This window comes from Mastigoproctus giganteus, chromosome 4, assembly GCF_048544385.1.
Source record: "Mastigoproctus giganteus isolate SK-2022 chromosome 4, ASM4854438v1, whole genome shotgun sequence".
In the NCBI taxonomy this organism is placed as follows: Eukaryota; Metazoa; Arthropoda; class Arachnida; order Uropygi; family Thelyphonidae; genus Mastigoproctus; species Mastigoproctus giganteus.
In genome coordinates, this window is record NC_143578.1 from 239,594,674 (window position 1) to 239,617,768 (window position 23,095).

Here is a 23,095-nt window from a genome sequence, read left to right on the forward strand (position 1 = left end):
CTATAACCAAGGATTCTGTAACCTTCTTTGGGAGATTTCCTTGAGATTTACTACTTTATACAATTTTTCCTCAGAAATATCTTTTTAATAAAGTAAATCTCATTTGATTTTCTTTTCTGCTTCAACTTCTTATTCAATTATGACAATGTAAAGAAGGTCACTGTTATCACCAACTGCTGGAACAGCTTGTCTGTCCAGTGAAAATGAAATAAATGACGTAGAAAATTACTGTTAAATTAGTCATACAATGGAAATATTTACCGAAGCATGAATAACACTGAATAACCAGGTGGCAAGATAAATATTGTACAGAGAAACAGCTCCGCGAAAAGAAAAGATTTTAAAAAATCATAATTGCTCTTAATCTTTTAAATACACTGTTTGGTCACGGGACATTACAATCACCAGTTAACCCAACTGGAAGGAAAAAGTAAGATGCAGTTGTAGTACCAAAATGAAGCCTGGTCATTTCTGATCAAAATAATGAGGTGACACCTAAATTACCAGTTAGTTACCATAATCAAAGATGAATCTTCTAAAAATACTGGAGCTTTTAATGTTATAGATTTTCTTTCTTGACCTCAATCTCAAACTGCACGCCTGGGTAATGTCAAACATTTTGTTCGCCATACCAGTGACCACGATTATCTTGAATTACTACATGAATAAAATGGACTTCAATTAGCTTCAATGGACTTCAATTTAAACAAAGAATTAGCCGGTTATTTAAAATAATGAAGAGAAAATCTGTTAATAGGATTATGGAAACTTACTGAACCTTGGAGATTTAACAACAATACATATTACCAATAAAGTAATGTGAAGATATTTATAAAGTAGCAAAATGATATTAAGAGTAACTAAAACATTCATGCTATCATGGGGTGGGGGTTCCTCCAATTTAAACAAAGAATTACATTGTAAGCTTTGGTTTTTCATTCCACAAAACAGAAAGGAATAACGAGTAGCATATCACAAATATGAAATGCTGTCCCTTATCCCCTTATGGCCTTAGCTACCTTAGCGCTTATTCTAAACAAGCCAGTGAAACTCCCGAAAGTGATACTCACCGACCTACTGAACATTCATTCATATCATAAATAGATTGTAATTAGAAATTTAAGCACATAAATTTTCTTTTAGCCTGGTTTACAGAGTGAAGAATTGACTATCTCTATTATATCCTTTGTTAATTTTTCTGTCGAGTGTTATATCTGTAGAATATCTGTGTGTTATATCTGTGTATGTTAAGAGATTTCTCATTTTGGGCGAGCTGAAACCAGAAAAATACTGTTCCCCATTTCTAAATTGCCTAACTATAGTTCTGATTGAAAGAGTCTTTAATGGTACTTCCTGTGTCCGACGGAAAATATAAACTTCGTTTCGAAAAAATATCAGTCAGACAGACAAGCACTTCATAGTCAAGTGGAAGCTCTTCAGCTGAAAGGTGAAAAAGAAAATGAAAAGTTGATAAGATATGAGACTTCAATAACAGAAATTTGTGAAAAAATTCATAGAAATGAGGACTAAAAATAGATGCATGGGAACTATACAGGCCTCCAGACCTTGATGGTTACAGCATTGTAGATTTTGATCTTTTTGGTATTGTAATAATAATAATAATAATGATAATAATTTCTCCAAGCTGTCAGCCTCGGCTACCCATGGAGGAAACTTATACTAAGAAATAACAACTCAATGGCTAAAAGTAAACTTCTTAAAATCCAGTCTAAATCTCTTTCCCTGAAATTTGAATTTGTGCGTGCGGGTAGCCGAGTGGCTACAATTGCCATTCTCCTCACATCGAGTGAAAAATGTCAAGTCTCGAATCACCACGAAAAAGTTTTATGGGCTTGCTTTTTTTTTTTTTCATTCCGAGTTGAGTTAGCCAATTTCAGACGTGGACAGCAACGTTTTGTAACCCAGGAAAGTGAGGTTTTATAACCAGCAAAGCAGCAAAATCACGAGAACACATGCAGTTTATGGACATCATACATATGGGTAGATGAATTAATTCTCAGGTGGCACTAGCTTGGAATCATTTATAACAGTGAAATTTCACTTTCATTCATTTTACTGTCCCCTTTCAGAGCCGGCTCAATCGGCTCCCCTTTAAGATGTCTGTTTTCCAAGCTCTATAGCCTACATATTTGAAGTTTTCGTCATATGGATGTTGTTTTGCAGATCTACCAAGGCGCTTCGTTGTCTTTGAACCCTTTCACGACGCTCGATGACTTCTTTAGGTGCAGTTTCCATATTCGGCCACAGTATTCTAAATGTAGTGTTTCAATTCCCTTGTACAGTGGATTATGACTTCCCTGTAGTTACAAGCAAGTGGATAAATCATGGATAGTACACTTTGGGCCTTCCTTGCTATCTATGTACAATGCTCAGAGAAATTCATCCACCGTTGTCATAACTCGCAAATCTCTTCCTTCCTCTACTTTTTAATTAATTTTCGCCAAGTGTATAAGCTATTTTTGACTGACCTTGCATTTTTCTGCATTAAAATAGTTGCCTCTTGATCATCTCCTAAGCCTGTCATCCTGAAGACGCACTTTGTGTTCATTATTAACCATTCCCCAATCTTGACATCATCTGATAATTGTGACATTTTCTCTACCACTTCGTCGATATCATTTAAGAAAATAAGAAACAGCAATCGTCAGAATCCATCTTTCAGGAAACTGACTTCTAACGTTAGACCAGTGTGAAGAGAAACCATAACCCTCTGTCTCCTGCAGCCAAATAGCAATCCATCAAAAAACTTCCCTGTGATCCCTGCATGTTTCAACTTATACAAACTTCTCGTGCGGTATTGAGTCAAACGCTTTACTAAAATCCAAATAAACAATGCCCAAAATTATTTTCAACATGCAACCCAAGGATGACTCTTTCTTAATAGCTAAACGGTTTGGTCAAGATTCTCTCTTTATAAAATTGAGCTGGGTTTATTTCAGAATTTCATTTGTCTTAATGATCCTATAGTGCACTCTTAATTATTGTTTTCTCCATGTTTTTCCCCTACCATTGAAGCAGACTGACTTATTTGGGGAACTTCGATCTTGAGTTAAAAATTCCTAAAGAGAAAAAAAATCATCAAATCACGTGTTGAAAGTGAATGAAGTAGATGTAAATAAATCATTTATTTCTTCTCCTCAAGAGATGAATATCTTTTCATCCGCTGAATGATCACATCATGCTCCAGCTGGTCACACCACTTTATATCAAGCGGTTGGAAGGTTCCTGGAAGAAATTCCTCGGAGATACTCGCTCTATTTTCATTATCCCACGGCAGGGGGTTGTGACTTTTCATATCATGATACGAACAGTGTCCTGTTACATTAATTGATTCATCTCTTCGACTACCGCTGCACTGTTCATACCCGAGGCGAAAGTATAGAAGTAAAAGTGCTTACCTGATCTTGTGCCACAGCTGTCACATTCTTGCTGAATTCTGAAGACTCCTATCTTTAAAGGCTTGTATAAATCTACGAGATTAATATCATTTGAACTTTTGATGGGGGGACACAAATGACATCGAAGGAGTCGTAGATTAGCCAATGTAGGGGTGTACATTGTGATAAACACTTACTCAACTAAAAGGAAAATACAAAAAAGCCAGACTTGCACCTTGTTTACGCAACACTTGTGAAAGTTCGAGTGTTTAGCACATCCATCAGTCCGGATGATGGCGGTCCATATTCCATTTGGAACACTCAGCGGTGGCAATAGATGAGATACTCGACATACAGTAAATATAGGTGGCCTATTCCCAGCCTCTAAGTTGGCCTCAGATGGAGAAGCGATTTCAGTTTTGTGAATGACGCAAAACTTGATGCAATCAAGTTTTGCGTCAGTGTAAAGTTTCCTTTTTTTAACAAGAGGTTATAGGAGGTCGAGAGGGTTGAAACCCACACCCTCCCCCCAAACCTTTCTATTATTCGTCCTCGTAAACAAGCATCATTTGTTCTATTCAGTCGTATGATTCTCTATAATAAACCCATAATCCTATTTCTCAAATTATCCTTTAGATACAAGTGAAAATAAATAGATGCCATTATTATTATGTTCTTGTTCGAATATTGAAAAGTCGTGTAAGAAATATTTCCATGAATTCTCAACGTTCAATTTTTGATAGCTCTTGAACTCATGGTATAAAACTGCAATTTCAGAACAAAATTCGTCCAATATTTCTGCGTTATTAAGACACATAAAAACAAATGTCAAAATTATTATTATTATTAGAGAAAATACAGATTATGATTCTATACACAGGTTATCAGAGAAATCTTAAAAATATATATACAATCATATAAATGAAACTTGAAAATCAAACATCACACGATAAGATTATATAAATAAAACATGTCATAGTAGCCGAGTGGTCAGCCCGAAGGGTGCATAAGTACACGTGCCTTGAGTGACTAGGGTTCAAGCCTGTGACTACTAAATACAGTGCTGTTTCTTGTATTCCTACACGGTCAGAGGAGTGCCTATCATGGAACTCCGTGTGATAGTCCCAGAGTATAAACAGGAATTTTATTATTTTATAATACGTCTCTAAAGTGCTTGTGTCCTTGGTCGATTTGCTGTTTACTGGACCGAGTTTTAGGGAGAAAATCCAAGCTAGTCTGGCCGGAAGGCGACTAAATAAGCCACGTTGTGAAAAAGGCTCATAAAAATTCTTCATGTCATCGATGGGACTTGAACTCAGGTCTTTTCCACCTGGTGCGGGGATAACGGTGATCCTACAAACTGTGCAACCCACGAGGGCTTTCCACCAGGGAAAAAATACTCGAGTTCAAGTCCCGTCGATGACGTGAGGAATTTTTAATGGCTTTTTTCACAACATGGCTGAGCATGTTTTTTTCTCACGGAAACTCGGGTTTTTTGTTCAGCAAACAGAAAATCGACCACAGAACACACGCAATTTACAGACAGTATACACTGAGCAATATGGTCTTAGTCGCTGATGCTCCTAAAAAACCCCTACCAACCCGGTGAAAAAGGGAGAACGGTGGTTATACCAACTGTCACGACTTCAGTGGAAGAAAGGAAGCATTGACTAAAGAATGCTAAAAGGATCTGAAGGATGATATTATACTGAATTATATATAAACAAGTGTAGATAAATTAATGGAAACATCTGATATGAAAGTAGTAGTTTTCGTAATGGCTATAAGACGTATTTAATGCATTCAAAAAGTTCCCGGATTCACCGGCTGGCATTTAAATGGTTTGCGCTACGGCCGTAGGGTTTCGTGGGGCGTTGAAGTTGACCTTGGTGTGCAAGTTTGCCAAATGGGAACTGGTTCGACCACCACTTCACTGGTTTGATCACAGCTGACTAATTGCGGAATGTCGAAGTTTTAACAGTGTGCTGACATTAAGTTCTTTAAACTTAGCAGAAGTGCTACAAGAACGCTGTAGGCATTGCAGAAGGTTTATAAAGATGATGCTTTGAAAAACAACAGGCTTAACCGTTTTAAAAACAGATAGGAAACATTGGAAGTTGAACCTTGCAGTGGATGCCCTTTGACTTCACGAAACAACGAAAATATCACGAAAGTGTAGGAACTCGTGCGAACTAGTAGGCGAATGGTTGTTGTTGAGATTGTTCATAAAGTTGAACTGTCTGTAGACTCAGTACACAATCCTGACACAACGTTTTGAGATGTCCCGTGTGTGAAAAGTTTAAACCAGATTTGCTGGTTTAAACTTTTAAACTTGCTGTCGGAGGGTCAAGCGAATTGCAGGAAAGCCATCGCAGGTGATTTGTTCGAAAAATCTATGCAGGATCCGACCCTCCAAGGAAAGGCCATCGCTGGGAATAAGAGTTGAGTGTTCGCTTACGACCCCGAGACCAAGGTGGACTCATCCTCCTGGCACACAAAAGTTATCACCCTGACGAGCGAATTACTGCCACTGATTACCTTGATATTCTGAGTTACCAAATTCATCCCATGGTGCCAATCTTGTTTCCCACACATGATGCCATGTTTCAAGATGATAACGCTTCAATACATTCCGCGAGATGCGTCATGTCCAATGTTAGTTTGAGGAGCATGAAACTGAAGTTTAGCATCTCCCATTCCTACACAATCACCAGACATTATTGAGCCACCGTGAGCATATTTGGAAAGGAGAACGAGAAATAAATTTCTTCCACCTTTATCACTCGAGGAGCTTGAAACGTTCCTCCGTGAAGAATGGTTCAATACTCCTCTTAAGACAGTTCTAGATTTATTTGAATCTATTCAACATAGAATACAAACTGTTTTAAAAGCAAGGGCTGCCCAACACCATATTAGTGCAAACCTGTAAAACTGATCATAGGTGTTCCCATTAATTTGTACACCCTTGAACACTGAAGAGGGAAGTTCAACGCAAAAGTTGAAATTAAGAAAATCTCATTTCAACTTCTGTACTTTTGATGCATTACTGCATTAAGTTTCGCCTTCGTGTGCAGCACAGTGTAAAATCGCCTTCCTCCCCACCAGGTGGTAAAGAGTTATTTCGATTCCCGTCCATGACGTGAGGAATTTTTATGGGCCTTTTTTCACAGCGTAACTGAATTAATCAGGCGATGGTAGCATGGTTTTTCCTCCGGTTAACTGTTTTTTTCCAGGCAAAAAATCGACCACAGAACACATGCAATTTACAGAGGATATACACGGAGCAAATGGCCTTAATCGTTGATGTTCCTAAAACCTTACTCCAACATCGTTAAGTTTCAATAACGGGATAAATCCGCCACCTCATAAAGATTGATGCCCAATACTCGGTGTTAACTCTCCTCTAAGTTTGATTTAGACATTAGAACAAAGACCAAAGTTTTGTTGGAAAGATATTCGCACTGGACTTTACAGGGAGCAGAACGTTCCCTGTGATCCAATCAATAATGCAGTAATGCATCCCAAATATATTTCATTTTACTGGATCTGAAGAAATTCAGGCTCCAGCCCAGTATTCCAGGCCCCACAGCATCTTCAGTGAAAGCTGGGTAAGAACAGACCAGATTTCAGCGAGGTAACATAGTACAGAACTGAAGTAATAAAACAAATATTTTCTCACTGTTTGTAGACAGGTGTGGTCGTAGACAGGCGATTGTCGCAAGTTTGGCCAGCGCATAATGAATGATGAATTCTATTTGCTCGAGCTATTTCTAGAACCAGTATGCTTCATCAAGATCATCAATCCACTTCAAGATCTTTGATATTCTACCACGTAAAAAGCTAGAAGAGATCAGTGTAATAGGAAGTTTTCTTTTTTTTTACGTTTTTGTGTTTTTGCTTGAATTTTCAGCGAGCGCCAACGTATATTGTATTCAAATCAAATTTATCTTTTATGTTTCTGCAATCATCTCATTCACCATCACCGTGATTATAAGTTTCTCTGTCATAGTGTCATACCCTTTCCTTTGTTATACCATTATACTCTTTAGAAAATTATACTATGGCACCCTCTTTTTGCTTAGAATGTTATGACGTCTACACTGGTGTGCAAAATTTAAGGACCAACACTATTTCTAAAGGTTACAACCACAAAATCTTTATTTAAGGAACTCTTTACTGATGAGAGTAGATTCAGTCTCAGCAGCAATTCTGGACGTCAGGTAATCTGGCGAGAGGTTGGCACACGGTATCACCCCGCAAACATCACTGAAAGGCATCGATATGGCGGTCGAGGTGTTCTCGTCTGGGGAGGCGTTATCTTGGATGGACGTACACAACTCCAGATACTGGAAGGCGGTACTGTAACCGGTGCACTCTACTGTACTGAGGTAATCCTTCCCCATGTGCGTCTGTTCCGAGGTGCCATTGGCCCCGAGTTCGTGTTTATCGATGATAACGCCACACCCCATCGCACTGCAGCTGTTATGCTTATGGAAAGTGAAGAGATTGTTCGTATGGATTGGCCTGCCCGTTCCCTAGATCCGAACTAAATCCCATCGCACACATATGGGATGGTCTGGGGAGACGCCTAGCGGCACGCCCACACCCACCAGCTGAAGATGACGCTGACAGAGGAATGGACGATGTTACCTCAAGAACTTATCAACAACATCGGTTTAAGTATGGGCAGGCCATGCAAAGCCTGCATCGACATTAGGGGTAGCATATCTCGTACTGAGGACCACCTCTTCCCTTTGTTCCACCTTTGGCAGTGATGCATCGGTATCATGGCAGCCAGTGCTATGTTGCCGTTTTTGTAGAAAGTCCCTCTGTACTGTTTTGTTTCCGTTGTTGTGTCGGTATTGTTTTCTTCATCATTTCTGTACCTCACGAGGTTCCTTTGGTATGCTTTTCCCATATCCAGGCCATTCCTATGAGAAGTTACTGGTGAAACCTGACTGGTCCTTAAGATTTGCACACCAGTATACTATGTATATAAAGTGCTTAGCATCATAATACACAGACATTTCTGAATAAACAGAAAATTTTTAAGGTGGCATCGTTTTAGGTTATATCTCATATTGTGAATACCTTCACAACGAGTTGCCATGATATTGCACTACTTCGAATAAGTAACGCTTCACCTAAGGAGAAGACTAGTGTTACTTATTCTCAGATAGGTACCACCACCCAGACAGCACTGTTTCAGGGCTATTTATGTATGTAATGTGAATATCTACTCGAATATCCACTTGTCCCTATTAGACTTAGAAAAGCAAAAAAGGTAGAGGGAAAGTTATAGTAGGAGTGGAAGAGGAAAAGAAACAGTGTAGAAGAATGAAAGGGACAGTAACTCCTTCAACTCACACCACTCAAAAACTCATAAACTCCTCGAATAGGCAACGCTTCCCCAGTGGAGAAGGCTGTTGTTACCTATTCTTGGAAACTCCGGACATCATCAAGCTCCCCCTAACAGCACTGTTTCAGGGCTATTTGGCCCTTCGTCAGTGAGTGGGTAGGTACCCAAGTGATGCAATGATGGCAAAAACAGTTATGAAGTATAACTCCACAATATGAGAGATGCCTGATGGTGTATGATGTATTTAGACTAAGGCGCATTTAGGGCTAGAGCCTCAAGCTGCGAACAAATTTAGACTATATATATAAAGTGCTTAGCATCATAATACACAGCCATTTCTGAATAAACAGAAAATTTTTAAGGTGGCATCGTTTTAGGTTATATATATAACCTAAAACGATGTAACACTAAGTTACATCGTTTTAGGTTATACCTAAAACGAATAAGTAACACTAGTCTTCTCCTTAGGTGAAGCGTTACTTATTCGAAGTAGTGCAATATCATGGCAACTCGTTGTGAAGGTATTCACAATATGAGATATAACCTAAAACGATGCCACCTTAAAAATTTTCTGTTTATTCAGAAATGGCTGTGTATTATGATGCTAAGCACTTTATATACATAGTCTAAATTTGTTCGCAGCTTGAGGCTCTAGCCCTAAATGCGCCTTAGTCTAAATACATCATACACCATCAGGCATCTCTCATATTGTGGAGTTATACTTCATAACTGTTTTTGCCATCATTGCATCACTTGGGTACCTACCCACTCACTGACGAAGGGCCAAATAGCCCTGAAACAGTGCTGCTAGGGGGAGCTTGATGATGTCCGGAGTTTCCAAGAATAGGTAACAACAGCCTTCTCCACTGGGGAAGCGTTGCCTATTCGAGGAGTTTATGAGTTTTTGAGTGGTGTGAGTTGAAGGAGTTGCTGTCCCTTTCATTCTTCTACACTGTTTCTTTTCCTCTTCCACTCCTACTATAACTTTCCCTCTACCTTTTTTGCTTTTCTAAGTCTAATAGGGACAAGTGGATATTCGAGTAGATATTCACATACATACATCAATAGCCCTGAAACAGTGCTGTCTGGGTGGTGGTACCTATCTGAGAATAAGTAACACTAGTCTTCTCCTTAGGTGAAGCGTTACTTATTCGAAGTAGTGCAATATCATGGCAACTCGTTGTGAAGGTATTCACAATATGAGATATAACCTAAAACGATGCCACCTTAAACATTTTCTGTTTATTCAGAAATGGCTGTGTATTATGATGCTAAGCACTTTATATGCATAGTCTAAATTTGTTCGCAGCTTGAGGCTCTAGCCCTAAATGCGCCTTAGTCTAAATACACCAGTATACTTAAATTTCAGGAAGGTCTTTGATACTGTTGCATATAAAAGACTACTGTACCAACTGGAGCAATGTGGCATTAAGGGAAAGTTATTGCTTTGGATAAAGGGATGGTTAAGTGTAATAAGACAAACAGTAGTTATTAATGGGCACTGCCCTTCATGGACTAATGTTATTAGTGGAGTTCCCCAGTGTTCAGTGCTGGGTCTATTGTTGTTTTCACTCCCGGGATCACTACAACTAAAATGGCAGCTGCCTTGCCAATCAGAATATCTTCCTTTATTAATTAAGTATTTGTATTTGTATTTATGAAATTCCTTACTCACAACTATGCTAATAACATGTAAAAAAAGTTTTTGTTTTATTTTAATGTGTTGTACATTTATGTATTTATTTTTAGATTGTTTATTGTATATTTGTAGAAAAGTTTTGTAAATTTTATTTTATTTAAATTTAATATAAATGTATATACAGTATTTGTTCTATATATACATTTATAGATTTTATATATATATATTCCCTTTTTTTTTTCCTTTTTATTTTACAGGCAGGAATCAGAAACGAATTTTTAATAAAAATTAATTCATCCAACTTTTCTTAGCGCACGCAACGCCATCTATATAAGACGATGTTTGCCCAAGTAGATCGTCTGATTAAAATGGTATTTACTGCGCAGGCTCAACCAGACAACGCATAAATTTATATTTGTTAATAATGGTGAAATAGTAATATATAAATAAATAAATTATTAGGAATTCTGTTACAACAAATTTTCGATTAAATTTATCTCCTTAAGTAATAAATCAATATCAAAAGTGATTAAAAATGTCCTAATATCTGTAAAATAAGGTGAATAATGTTCAAGATTAGATAGCAAATAGAACTGCACGAAATGGCTGACAGATTTAGCAGGTACGTAGATATTTACTAAAAATAGAGTTTTATAAATACATTTTAATACTTAAAAGGGGTTAATACACTAGAAAGGTTATTTCAAAGATTTAATTTAAACACAATGTTTATTTTTTGGTTTTCATGCAATGAAAAACACTATAAATTATATTAATAATGTAAATTAATTTTATTTAAACGTGAAGTTCCTGAAGTAAGAACATATTTTCACAAATACAATTCGTCATATTGTATTCCATTTTAAATCTTGTGTTTTGTATTCGTATTTCGTTTTCTTTGAACTTTATTCTATATCATTTTTTTAGTTCAATATACATCGTATTTTAAAATAAATATCGCTTCAGACTTGTTTAAATTTTTGTATAAATTGAATCAAATCAGAAAATCATAATTTTCTGATTTAGCATTAGTAGAGGCTTACGATGCAAGAAAGCAAGCTTATACAGCATCAGCCCTTCCTTTTAGAGTTTATATAAGAGAAGAAGTCATTGCTGTTTTTCTTTGCATCCTTTTCCAAAGATTTCTCGCAATCTGAATTCGTTTGTCTAACCTCCTTTGCGACTTGATGACAGACTAGCTTATATATACCATAGGCTTGTGTGCAGCGTGATTTGATAGAAATTTTCATGTATCTACAATTGGAGTGGTTGCAGGAAGAAATGTAAGTTCTGAAACTATTTACCTTCTGTAAATCGTTTAAGAACTAAAATATGGTTAAATACTAGAAGAAAGTTTGTTGGAATGGGGACAGGTACCATGTTATTTAAATTAAACAACTTGTTATTGACGATCCAAGAATATTACATTTTTCGATCATCAGAGAATTTTTATATTTCACAGCAGAAAATTGGCATTGGTAAAATTATAATGCCATAGGTAATCATTCTTTGAAACGTTAATTGTAATAAGTAGCATAATTTACTTTGTTCCATTCGAACAACTTTTGCTGGGTTGGATCAATGCAAATCTCTCTCTCTCTACCTCAAAGCAACTGAGACTAGATGTCGGTGTAATATTTCTCGATTTCCTAGAGAGATATTCTGGTTTATCAACTAGCAGCTTCCCCCCCCCCACCTTGTCCGAAACCAGCTAACTGGACGCCGGTATTACAAAGTCCTGCAAACTCATTAGGTCTTGAAGGGATTCGAACCATTTCAGTTTTCGTACACTGCTCGACAAAATTAACAGAATACAATTAATAGAAAACTTGGTATGAATAAGTGGGACAAAGTTTGGTATGGTGGTGTACCATAGAATAACGATGACATGAGGAGACAGTGAGAAACTTCGGACAGATATAAGGAACATTCATAAGAATTACCAAAGAGATTGGGTCCTTGAGGTTGTCACAGACATTCTCTCAGATATGCCAGACAAGCTGTACTTGCTACCTGGGAGTCTAAAACGCTGATGGAACTGATATTCGGGTGACACTCAAGTCAAGTGGACCCAATTTCGGCGAAGTCCGGACGGTCTGTGACAACCAAATCCTCTGCTTGCACCTTCACGATGGTGGGACTGTTAGTAATCCTGGGTATAACCTCCATGCACAAGCACATGGTGGGTGACCACCCAGGTGTGAACCAACGTAAGCAGGGGTCGAGGTGTGGCGCCCACACCACATGGAGGAATGCCGCCCCTCTATGTTACCAGGCAGTACTAGGTGGTAGATGACTCTCATCAACCGGTGAAATACCACCACTTTGCTTATTGGAGGCTTGAAGTGGTGGAACCCATGTTTAGTCTCTAGAGCTAAGTTCCGGTCAACCCTTCTCTATCTCTTCCATCATGCAGTATGATTGATGACTTTTGAGGTTATGATGAACGTTGTGGCGAGATCCAATATTCCTTACATTTCGAGGGTACAGCTCTAAAACGGTTTTCGCAGGCCGGCCGCTAGTTAGTACACCGGACCGAACCTATTGGTAACTCTCTAGGAGGCTTCTGGATCAGCTAGTGTATAATCTTGCTACCTCTACTCTGCCAGATAGTGACTGGAGGGAGTCCGAGTAGTGTGTATGCGGGGAGCATTGTCGAGGCCACGTTATGTCAAGGATCTGGGTATATTCTTCCCACATGTACGCCATATCCAAAAATTTCATTACCTCATACAGCATGTCCCACCCACTTTTTCTTACTATTGAATACACCATGAATTGTCAAACTAATAGAACAAGCTTATCTGCGAAAAGATCTAAACCTCCCAAGGATTTCCTAATTCATTTCACAAATATACGTGGTCTCAATTCTAATCTCAACGATGTCCATTTCCACTTGCAGTCTGCCAAACCCCATGTACTTTTTCTGACAGAATCTCAGTTATCAGTTGATTCAACTACTGTTCATCTCAGATGCCCAAATTATTCGCTGTATGATTCCTTTCGCCTCAAAGGTGGTACTTGTGCATATGTCCGTTCTGATATTCCCTGTCAGAGACTTGGCAATTTGGAATCTCCTCTCTTTGATCTTCTCTGGCTTAAAATCTCTCTACCTCATTGTGTCAAATTCATCTGTTGTCTCTACCGTTCTCCCAACTCCACTAATCACTTGGAGCACTTTGACTTCCTCTCGTTGCAACTTGACTTTCTCCAGTCCAACTTTCCTAACAGTGAGGTAATTTTCCTTGGTGATTTTAATGTTCACAACTCCAGCTGGCTTCCGTTTTCTAGTCACACCGACCCAGCAGGTCGAGATGCTGAGGCTTTTGCAATTACTAATGACCTAGCACAGATTGTTCATTTACCTACAAGAATACCGGACAATCCTAATCATACAGCCAATACGCTTGATCTTTTTCTCACAAACAACCCTTCTAAGTACACGGTCGAAGTGAGAGGTCCTTTAGGCACTTCAGATCACAACTTGGTGATTGTCTCTTCTCCAATGGAACCTTTATCTCATGGCTATTCCCAACCTCGTGTTGTTTGGCATTACAAGAATGCAAAATGGGATGACCTGCGAGACTTCTTTTCTTCTTTTCCTTGGTCGGATTACTGTTTCAAAACTCCTGATGTCAACATTTGCTCAGATCGTGTCAGTGAAATTATTCTTGCAGGAATGGAATCCTTTATCCCACACTCCACTTTAAAATCTCGTCCTTTATCTAAACCTTGGTTTTCCAATAAATGTGCTAAGGCTGTTCAAGAGAAGAATGTTGCATATCGTAATTGGCTTGTTTCTAATTCTTCAGTTTCATTTTCTGCCTACACCAAAGCTCGCAACAATTGTAAAGCAGTTATTAATCAGTCCAAACTAGAGTTTGAACAGGCTAAGAGTAGAAAACTTGCTTCTTGCCCTAATGGTAGCCGAGCATTCTGGTCTCTTGCCAAAGCTATTGGCCGCAACTTTTGCCCATCTCTGCTTCCACCTCTGACCAAACCAGATGGTTCTGTTGTCACTTCAGCCAAGGATAAAGCTGACCTGCTAGCATCCCATTTTTCTTCCAGCTCATGTATTAATGAACTTGGTAAAACACCTCCCACCATTCCCAACACGGTCCATTCAATGCCTCCTGTGGTCTTCCGTCAAAAGGATATCAGAAGGATTTTGATGAATCTTGATGCTAAGAAAGCTCCAGGTCCTGATGGTATTTCTCCACTTGTTCTCAAAATCTGTGCTCCTGAACTTACTCCTATTCTTTGCCGCCTTTTTTCATTTTCTTATTCCAAAGGTGTTTTTCCTTCTGCTTGGAAATTTGCTCATATCCAGCCAGTTCCTAAAAAGGGTGACAAATCCCTCCCATCCAATTATCGTCCCATTGCAATTACTTCTACTCTTTCTAAAGTAATGGAGAAATCAATTAACCGCCAACTCTTAAACTACCTAGAAACCTTCCGTCTGATCAACGATCGCCAGTATGGATTCCGTCGGTGTCGATCCACTGGTGATATTCTGGCTTATGTTACACATTTATGGACTACTTCAATGGAAAGGTTCGGTGAAACACAAGCAGTTGCTCTTGACATCTCAAAGGCTTTCGATCGTGTTTGGCATAAAGGTCTTCTAAACAAGCTTCCATCTTATGGTTTGCCAACTGTGTTTAGTAATTGGTTATCCAGTTTTCTCTCTGATCGCTCACTGAGGGTGATGGTAGATGGCTCTCTGTCTTCTAACTTCTCCACTAATGCCGGTGTCCCCCAAGGTTCAGTTCTTTCCCCCACTCTTTTCCTCTTGTATATCAATGACCTTCTTCCATTGACTGGAAATCCTATCCATAGTTTTGCCGATGATAGCACATTGCATTCAACTTTCCATTTTGAGAAACCTTGCCCTGCTCAATCAGCTTCAACTTCTCGAAAATCTGCTACCAATTCCTTAAATGCCGATCTTCAGGTAATTCTCCAGTGGGGCAAAGACAACTTAGTTGATTTCAACCCTTCTAAAACTCAGTCTTGTCTTATATCTCGCAAAAAGGATTCTTCTGCTCCTATGCTTATCTTTAGTGACACTCCAATTTCTAGGCAAAAGGATATATCTCTTTTGGGGATTACCCTGACTTCTAATCTCTCTTGGCACAAGCACATTACAAATATTGCTTCCTCTGCATCTAAAAAACTTGGTTTTCTCTTTCGCTCTCGGCGTTACTTTTCTTCCAAACAGCTGCTCACTCTGTATAAATCGCAAATCCGCCCTGCCATGGAATATTGTTCCCACATTTGGGGTGGTGCCCCCAAAACCTCTCTCAGGCTTCTTGATTCCATTCAGAAGAGGGCAGTTAGGTTAATTAATGATTCATCTCTAACAGAGTCTCTCCACTCGCTTTCTCATAGACGTACTGTTTCTGCTGCATGCCTCTTCTACAGATATTTCCATGGGCACTGTTCTTCTGAATTGGCTTCTATAATTCCCGCTCTCTCTTTCAAAACAGTCCGAACACGTGCCGCCACCAGCCAACATCCATTTACTGTCCAACTTCAAACCCACAGAACCAACTTTTCATCTTCCTCATTTATTCATTCAACTGCCGTTTTCTGGAACAACCTTCCTTCATACGTATTTCCTGAAAATTACAATCTACAGAAGTTCAAGTCCAATGTCAACAAATATCTTCTTTCGTCTTCTCAACCTCCAACCCAAGCACGGTACTAAGTACTATAGGTTCTAATACCTCTCGTGTTTGGGGTTCACATAAAAAAAAAAAAAAAAAAAAAAAAGATTACAGAAGTCGATACAAGATGCTCGAAAACATGGTAACATGACATCAATACGTGATAGGATCCAATCCAACGGTTAAACAGGCCTCACAGTGGTGAACCATGCTCGATATAAGGATGTCTATAACATTCTGTGGCAATAAATCGAATCCTTTCACCAGCGCCGATCTACTGTAGCTCACCAAGTGACCGAGGAGTGCCTGTCGGCGGATGCTCAAGGGCGTTCAACACATGTTCGATCGGATTTAAGTCTGGTGATCGTGCTGGCCAGGGAAATCGTTGGATATCTTCAGTTTCAAGATATTCCTCCAACACTTGAGCTCCATGTACAGTGGGTTGTCGTGCATGAAAAGAAAATGTGGGCCAACCGCGCCCCTAAGACAGATAGTGGTTTGTTTTGGTTGACGTAGCCAACCATTACAAGACTGAAAGTTTGTTTTGGTTGACGTAGCCAACCATTACAAGACTGAAACCATTACAAGAAGATCTGGCCACGGTCAGCCGTGGCCAGATCTTCTTGTAATGGTTTCAGTCTCCTGAAACTGCTTACAAAGTGCCACCACGTGTCACATTAAGCCAACGTGCCACCTCCGCCTGCAATTACCTGGCTTCAAGTCGTCCAACGGCCAGCCATAACAAAGAATCATCTAAGCGACGATGACCTGCCATCGTGAGTACTGGAGATGTGCCCGTCCCACTGAGCAAGCCAAAAAACAGGAATGAAGTGATGTGGTCGCAACCCGTGTGTTTTTATAGGCATGAATAATTTGCATAATATGTGGCTCTACAATGTGGTAGATTTCTATTGGATACTGGAATTTGCATGCCAGGATGCCTATTATATCAAATATTCTCCTTAGGCAACCTGAAGATAATAATAACAGGTTATTATTATCTTCAGTTACTTTTGCTACATGCATCTTAAGAAAAGAGATTCTTTTACCATCTGATGACTTTATTCTCTGTAATGCGTAAATATTTTTATTCCTATCGTGTTCTGTTATATAAGACATTAATTACACACTATTAACTGATCTGTTGACCTCTGATGAAATAAATTGGGGTATGCGTAGCTCGTAACCTTCCAGATAGCGTAGTTGCTGGCGAGAGGCCAACGAAAGGGTCAAATGAGCTTGATAATGCCATCAACTTTGCTGTTCTCGAGGTTTCAGCCCAGGTGTGACTTCATCAGTCATCACAAGAGAGAGTCCATAGTCCTAGAAACTTTCTAAACAAATAATTAATCTCGATTAAAGTCTGGCTAGAATTTATTCGGTTTCATCGACATATCTTCAGTATGGCTTATTAAAGCATGAGTAACTAAAAATACAGACATACCATCCTCGGATACTTGCATGGTGTCTGTATTGACAGTTACACGAAGTTTAATGAGATCAATAAGTAATGGCTCTTATTTACACGGTGTTTTCTTTTTTAGTCGATGCTATACAAGTTTGCTTTCTTCCATCATCTGTCACTACTGCTACTACTACTACACTGCTCAACAAAATTAACAGAAAAGGTGGTGTAACTCGTGTAGCTTGCAATAAAGCTGAAGAAAATTTGGTATGGTGGTGTACCATAGAAAGGATGAAATGAAGAGACAGCGAAAAACTTTGGACAAGTATAAGGGACATTTATAGGGGTTCTATAAGAATTACCAAAGTTGCATTGCAGAAGTTGATGAAAGATCCTCGAAAATAGGGTCACATGGCATCCGTAGGGCGTGTGGTCCCTCCAACAGCTAGACAGCTGTGAACCATATTCAATATAAGGGTGACTATAAGATTATGTGGCGGCAAATCCCATTCTTTTACCAGCACAGACTTTAGCTCACCGAGTGACCGAGGAATTAGCTGTCGATGTGTAATGCGACCCCCAAGGGCGTCCCATACATGTTTGATCGGATTTAAGTCTGGTGATCGTTCTAGCCACGGCAGTCGATGGATATCTTCAGTTTCAAGATATTCACCCACCATTTGGGTTCTATATGCAGTGAATCGTGCATGAAAAGAAAATCTGGGCCAACTGTACCCCTAAAAAGTCGCGCATAGGGTTCAAGGACTTATCGAAAAAATGAAGAGGGGTGGGCCGTTGATCATTATTCTTCCTCACAGGAGAACACCGCCTCCACCGTAAGTGTCCTTTTCTCTGATGTTGGAGAGATGGTACCGCATCTTTGTCTCCAGATGATATAACGTCTAGAATCTGTTTGTAGGCTAAAACGGGACTCATCAGAAAACAGAATTGTACCTAATTTTGTCCAGCTTCATTGCAAGATGCTAAGGTTACGCCACGTTTTCACTTGTTCTGTTAATTTTGTCGAGCAGTGTATACTAAAAAGTAAGTGGGAAAGTACTATACTCACCTTCGTTATACCTGGAGCCATGATATCAGAATATCAAGATAAAACCATCTTCAAACACTCATCTTAGGAAGAAAAAAAAAAAGAATATACAGTATGTTTTCTAAAATATCTGCCACAGAGGAAAAGAAATTGTTCCAGTGCAACCTTCATGTTTTAGATGATGGAAAGTCGGGCTACTCTTCTCAATTCTGAAAATAAAGAAAACTGTAACACAGAAATTATCTTAGGTTGGGTTAATAGTGATAGAACTAGCTGTGAGACTAACAATAATAATAATAATAAGGGAAAAAATCAGAAAGTAGACGAACCTAAGACAGGAGATCAAAGAGATGTGGCATATGCAAGAAGCAAAGACCATCTCGAGCATCCTGTCAACCACCGGTATGGTGCCAAAGACCCTTCATAACAGCCTAGCAGCAATAGGTTTCCCAGCGAATACCTACAAGCAACTCCAGAAAGTCGCAATCCTGAACACCTGCAGGACAGCCAGAGAGTTCCTCGACCAACAGTAACACCAGACATAACAACTACCCTGTGTACTTGTTAGCAATACTCATCACGCGGTGGAAACCCCAATCAAGGAGAAGTAATATAAGAGCAACAACAATAATTTAATTAATATTATTCTTTTATTATTATTATTATCGGTTTACTTGAACCTAAGGTTTTGCCTCAACACAGCCTGAAAGCAAGAAGGGCAGAACAAATTAAACCGCATCTGTCTCTTTGAGATGAGAATTAATAGAGGGGATTTGAATTAGCCTCAGACCGCAATTTTATATATTCTTTTTACATGTGATCTGTTTACTGAGTTTACAATCGGTAAACACATCATTGAATTATGACCACCCCATCCGTAACGGATTATGCCGATTAGTTCGTAGTGTAAAACGCTAAACAGTTTCCTACGCTAGAGCAGTGGCAATTTGCATCTGGTCGCTCAAGTCAGAGTGTTAAAAATTATGGGACGTAGTAAAGATATCACGAAGTTTCAAAAGGGCATGATTATGGGAACTCGTGCGTCTGCTGTTTCCATATCGGGAACAGCACGTCTTAGTTTTTCATGTCCCACTGTACAAAGAATGGTGTGAAATGAGTCAAACTACTTCCCGCCGACCGAACTGTAAAGGATTACACAAGATAGATTTTCGTGGTGAGCGAAGGGTGCACCGCGTTGTACGGGCTCAAGAGCAGGTCACTGTGCAACAGTCGGCATCGCAATACAATATGAAGGATGCAAGAACAATATCCCAAATTACGATGCGCCGCACACCAGACGTATGGGGTTCCACAGTGGACCACCCAAGAGACACCCTCTCCTCACCGTTGATCATCGTCGACGACGAATGCTCTGAGGGTCAACAACATACTGGTTGGACACTGGAGGACTGGAAACGTGTGTTCTATTCGGAAGAATCCCAATATACCGCAGAGATACGAACGTCTTTGTGTGTGTGTGTGTGTGTGTGTGTGTGTGTGTGTGTGTGTGTGTGTGTGTGTGTGTGTGTGTGTGTGTGTGGCGCAGCAAAATACGAGTCTATGGACCCATCGTGCATGGCACAAACTATCCAGAGAGGCGGCTGTGTTGCTTAATATAGGATATGTTTTGCTGGTCAGAACTAGAACGCCCTCTGCGTATGGACCAACATTTTACTAGTTAGGTCCACCAGCAACTCTTAGGAGACTATATGCATATTGTCATATTACATTTTGTTTTCGGTCAGAGACTGGATCTTCCAAGACGATAATGAGCCGTCTCATTGGATCCCCACTGTGCGCAAATGTTTCGAGGAACAAAGTGAAGATATCACCCATCTTGATTGGTCTCGAAATTCGCCTGACTTCAATCCTATTGAACACCTGTGGGATGCTTTGCAATGGGACGTAACCGTCGCATATTCCGACACTGTGGAAAGCCTTGAGGGTAACATAGTAGCAGAGCCTTGCGGACTTCATATCTAGTGAAGTCAATGCCTAGGGGAACAGCGGCTGATATCAGTGCGAATGGTTGCCCAACGCGGAATTAAGTAGATGGTCATAATTAGATCGCCGAGTGTATATTCGAACTCGGCAGGTGCCTGCCGAGTTCGAATACTGGAGTCAAACAACAAATAACAGAAACATATAGTGAGATCTGAAAAACGCATTTTCACTGGTGAGGTCCCCCAAACTAATAGCACAATATATTGTGCTATTAATTTGGGAACCCCTTTTCTTTATGAAAGCCACAAACACGAAAGGTATTAGAACCTATAGTAGTCCCGTGCGTAGGTTGAAGGTTGAGAAGATGAAAGAAGATATTTCTTGACATTAGACTTGGATTTCCGTAGATTGCAATTTTCAGGAAATAATCATGAAGTTAGGTTGTTCCAGAAAAAGGAAGTTGGAGGAATAGATCACGAAGAAGAAAAGTTGGTTCTGTGAGTTTAAAGTTGAACAGTTAAAGGATGTTGACTGGTTGCGGCACGTGTTCGTACTGCTTTGGAAGAGAAAGCAGGAATTATAGAAGACAACTTTGAAGAACAGTGCCCATGGAAGTATCTATAGAAATGGAATGCAGCAGAAACAGAACGTGCATGAGACAGAGACTGGAGTGACTTTAGTAAAGATGAGTCATTAATTAACCTAAATACTCTCTATTGGATGAAATCTACAAACCTGAGTGAAGTTTAGGGAACAATGTTCCATGGTATGGTGGATTTGTGATTTATACAGAGTGAACAGCTGTTTAAAAGAAAGCTAATGTTGAGAGCAAAAAAGAAAACAGTTTTTTAGATGCAATATTTGTGATGAGCTTATGCCAAGAGAGATTAGAAGTCAGGGTAATCCCTAACTGAGATGCATAATTTTGTCTACAACTCTGAGTGTCATCTAAGATAAGCATAAGAACAGAAGAATCCTTTTATCCTCTAGCATCTACTGCCATGAAGGGAATTTGTCACTTACCAATGAACCACTATATTTATATTTGTTAGGAAAAATAAAGATTTATTTCTTTGTCTTTATTTTTGAATTATAAGACAGGACTGAATTTAGTAGGATTAAAATTATGTTTGCTCCACTTCAGAATTAATTGGAGAACAGCATTTAAGGAATTGGTAGTGGGTATTTGAGTTTAAGCTCATTGTGTAGGGCAAAATTTCTCCAACTGGGAGATGGAATGCAATGTGATAGCATCAGCAAAACTATAAAGAGGATTTCCAATCAATGGAATATGGTCATTAACACACAAGAGAAAAAGTGTGCTAGAAAGAATTGAACTTGGGGAACACCAGCATTACTGGAGAACTTAGAACACAGAGAGCCATCTATCATTACTTGCAGTAAGTGGTCAGACAAAAAAAAACTGGATACCAATTACAGAAAACCGTCAGAAATCCATAAGATGGAAGCTTATTTAGAAGACCTCTGAACACAATCAAAAACATTTGAAATGTCAAGAGCAACTGCTTGAGTTTCAACAACTTTTCCATTGAATTTGTCCATAGATGGATAACATAAGGCAGTATATCACCAGAGGGTCGACTCTGACAGAATTCATAATGATGAGCAACGATCAGATGGATGGTTTTTTAGACAGTTTAGCAGTTGCCAGGTGAAGGATTTTTCTTTTAATTTAGAAAGAGTAGAAATAAACGCAATGAGACGATAATTGGATGGAATTTGACACCGTTTCTAAGAACTGGCCGAATATGAACAAATTTCCAAGAAGATATAAAAATGCCATTGGAATAAAAAGCGTTAAAAGACAACACAGAAGAGGAGCACTGTGCTCCTGAGTAGCCCAGGAACTTGAGCTCATCAGCACAGGTTTTCAGAACAAGTGGAGAAATACCATCAGGACCTGGAGCTTTCTTGCCATCACGGTTATTCAAAATTCTTCTGACATGCTTTTGACGAAAGACCACAGGAAGCATTGAGCGGAGTGCACTGGAAATGGGTAGGAGTCGGTTTACCAAGCTCGTCAATACAAGAGTTAAAAGGAAAGTAGGATGCAGGCAGGTCAGCATTATCTTTAGCTGAGATGGCAATAGAATCGTCAGATTTTAACAGAGGTGGGGGTAGAAGTGGACAAAAGCTACGCCCAATGGTGTTGGCAAGAGACCAGAGTGCTAGATTACCGTTTGGACAAGAATCAAGTTTTCTACTCTTAGCCTGTTCGAAATCTAGTTTGGACTGATGAATAACTGCTTTACAATTGTTGCGACTTTTGGTGTAGGCAGAAAATGAAGCTGGAGAATTGGAAACAAGCCAATTGCGATATGGAACTTTCTTATTTTGAATAGCCTTAGCACATTTATTGGAAAAGCAAGGTTTAGATAAAGAACCAGATTTTAAGGTGGAGTGTGGAATAAAGGATTTCACCCCTACAAGAATAATTTCCTTCACACTATCTATGCAAGCGCTGACATCAGAATATTTAACATAATAATCCGACCAAAGAAAAGAAGGATAGAAATCCCGCAGTTCATCTCATTTTGCATTCTTGTAATGCCAAACAACACGAGGATGGGCATGGCCACGAGAGAAAGACTCTATTAGAGAAGTGACCATCA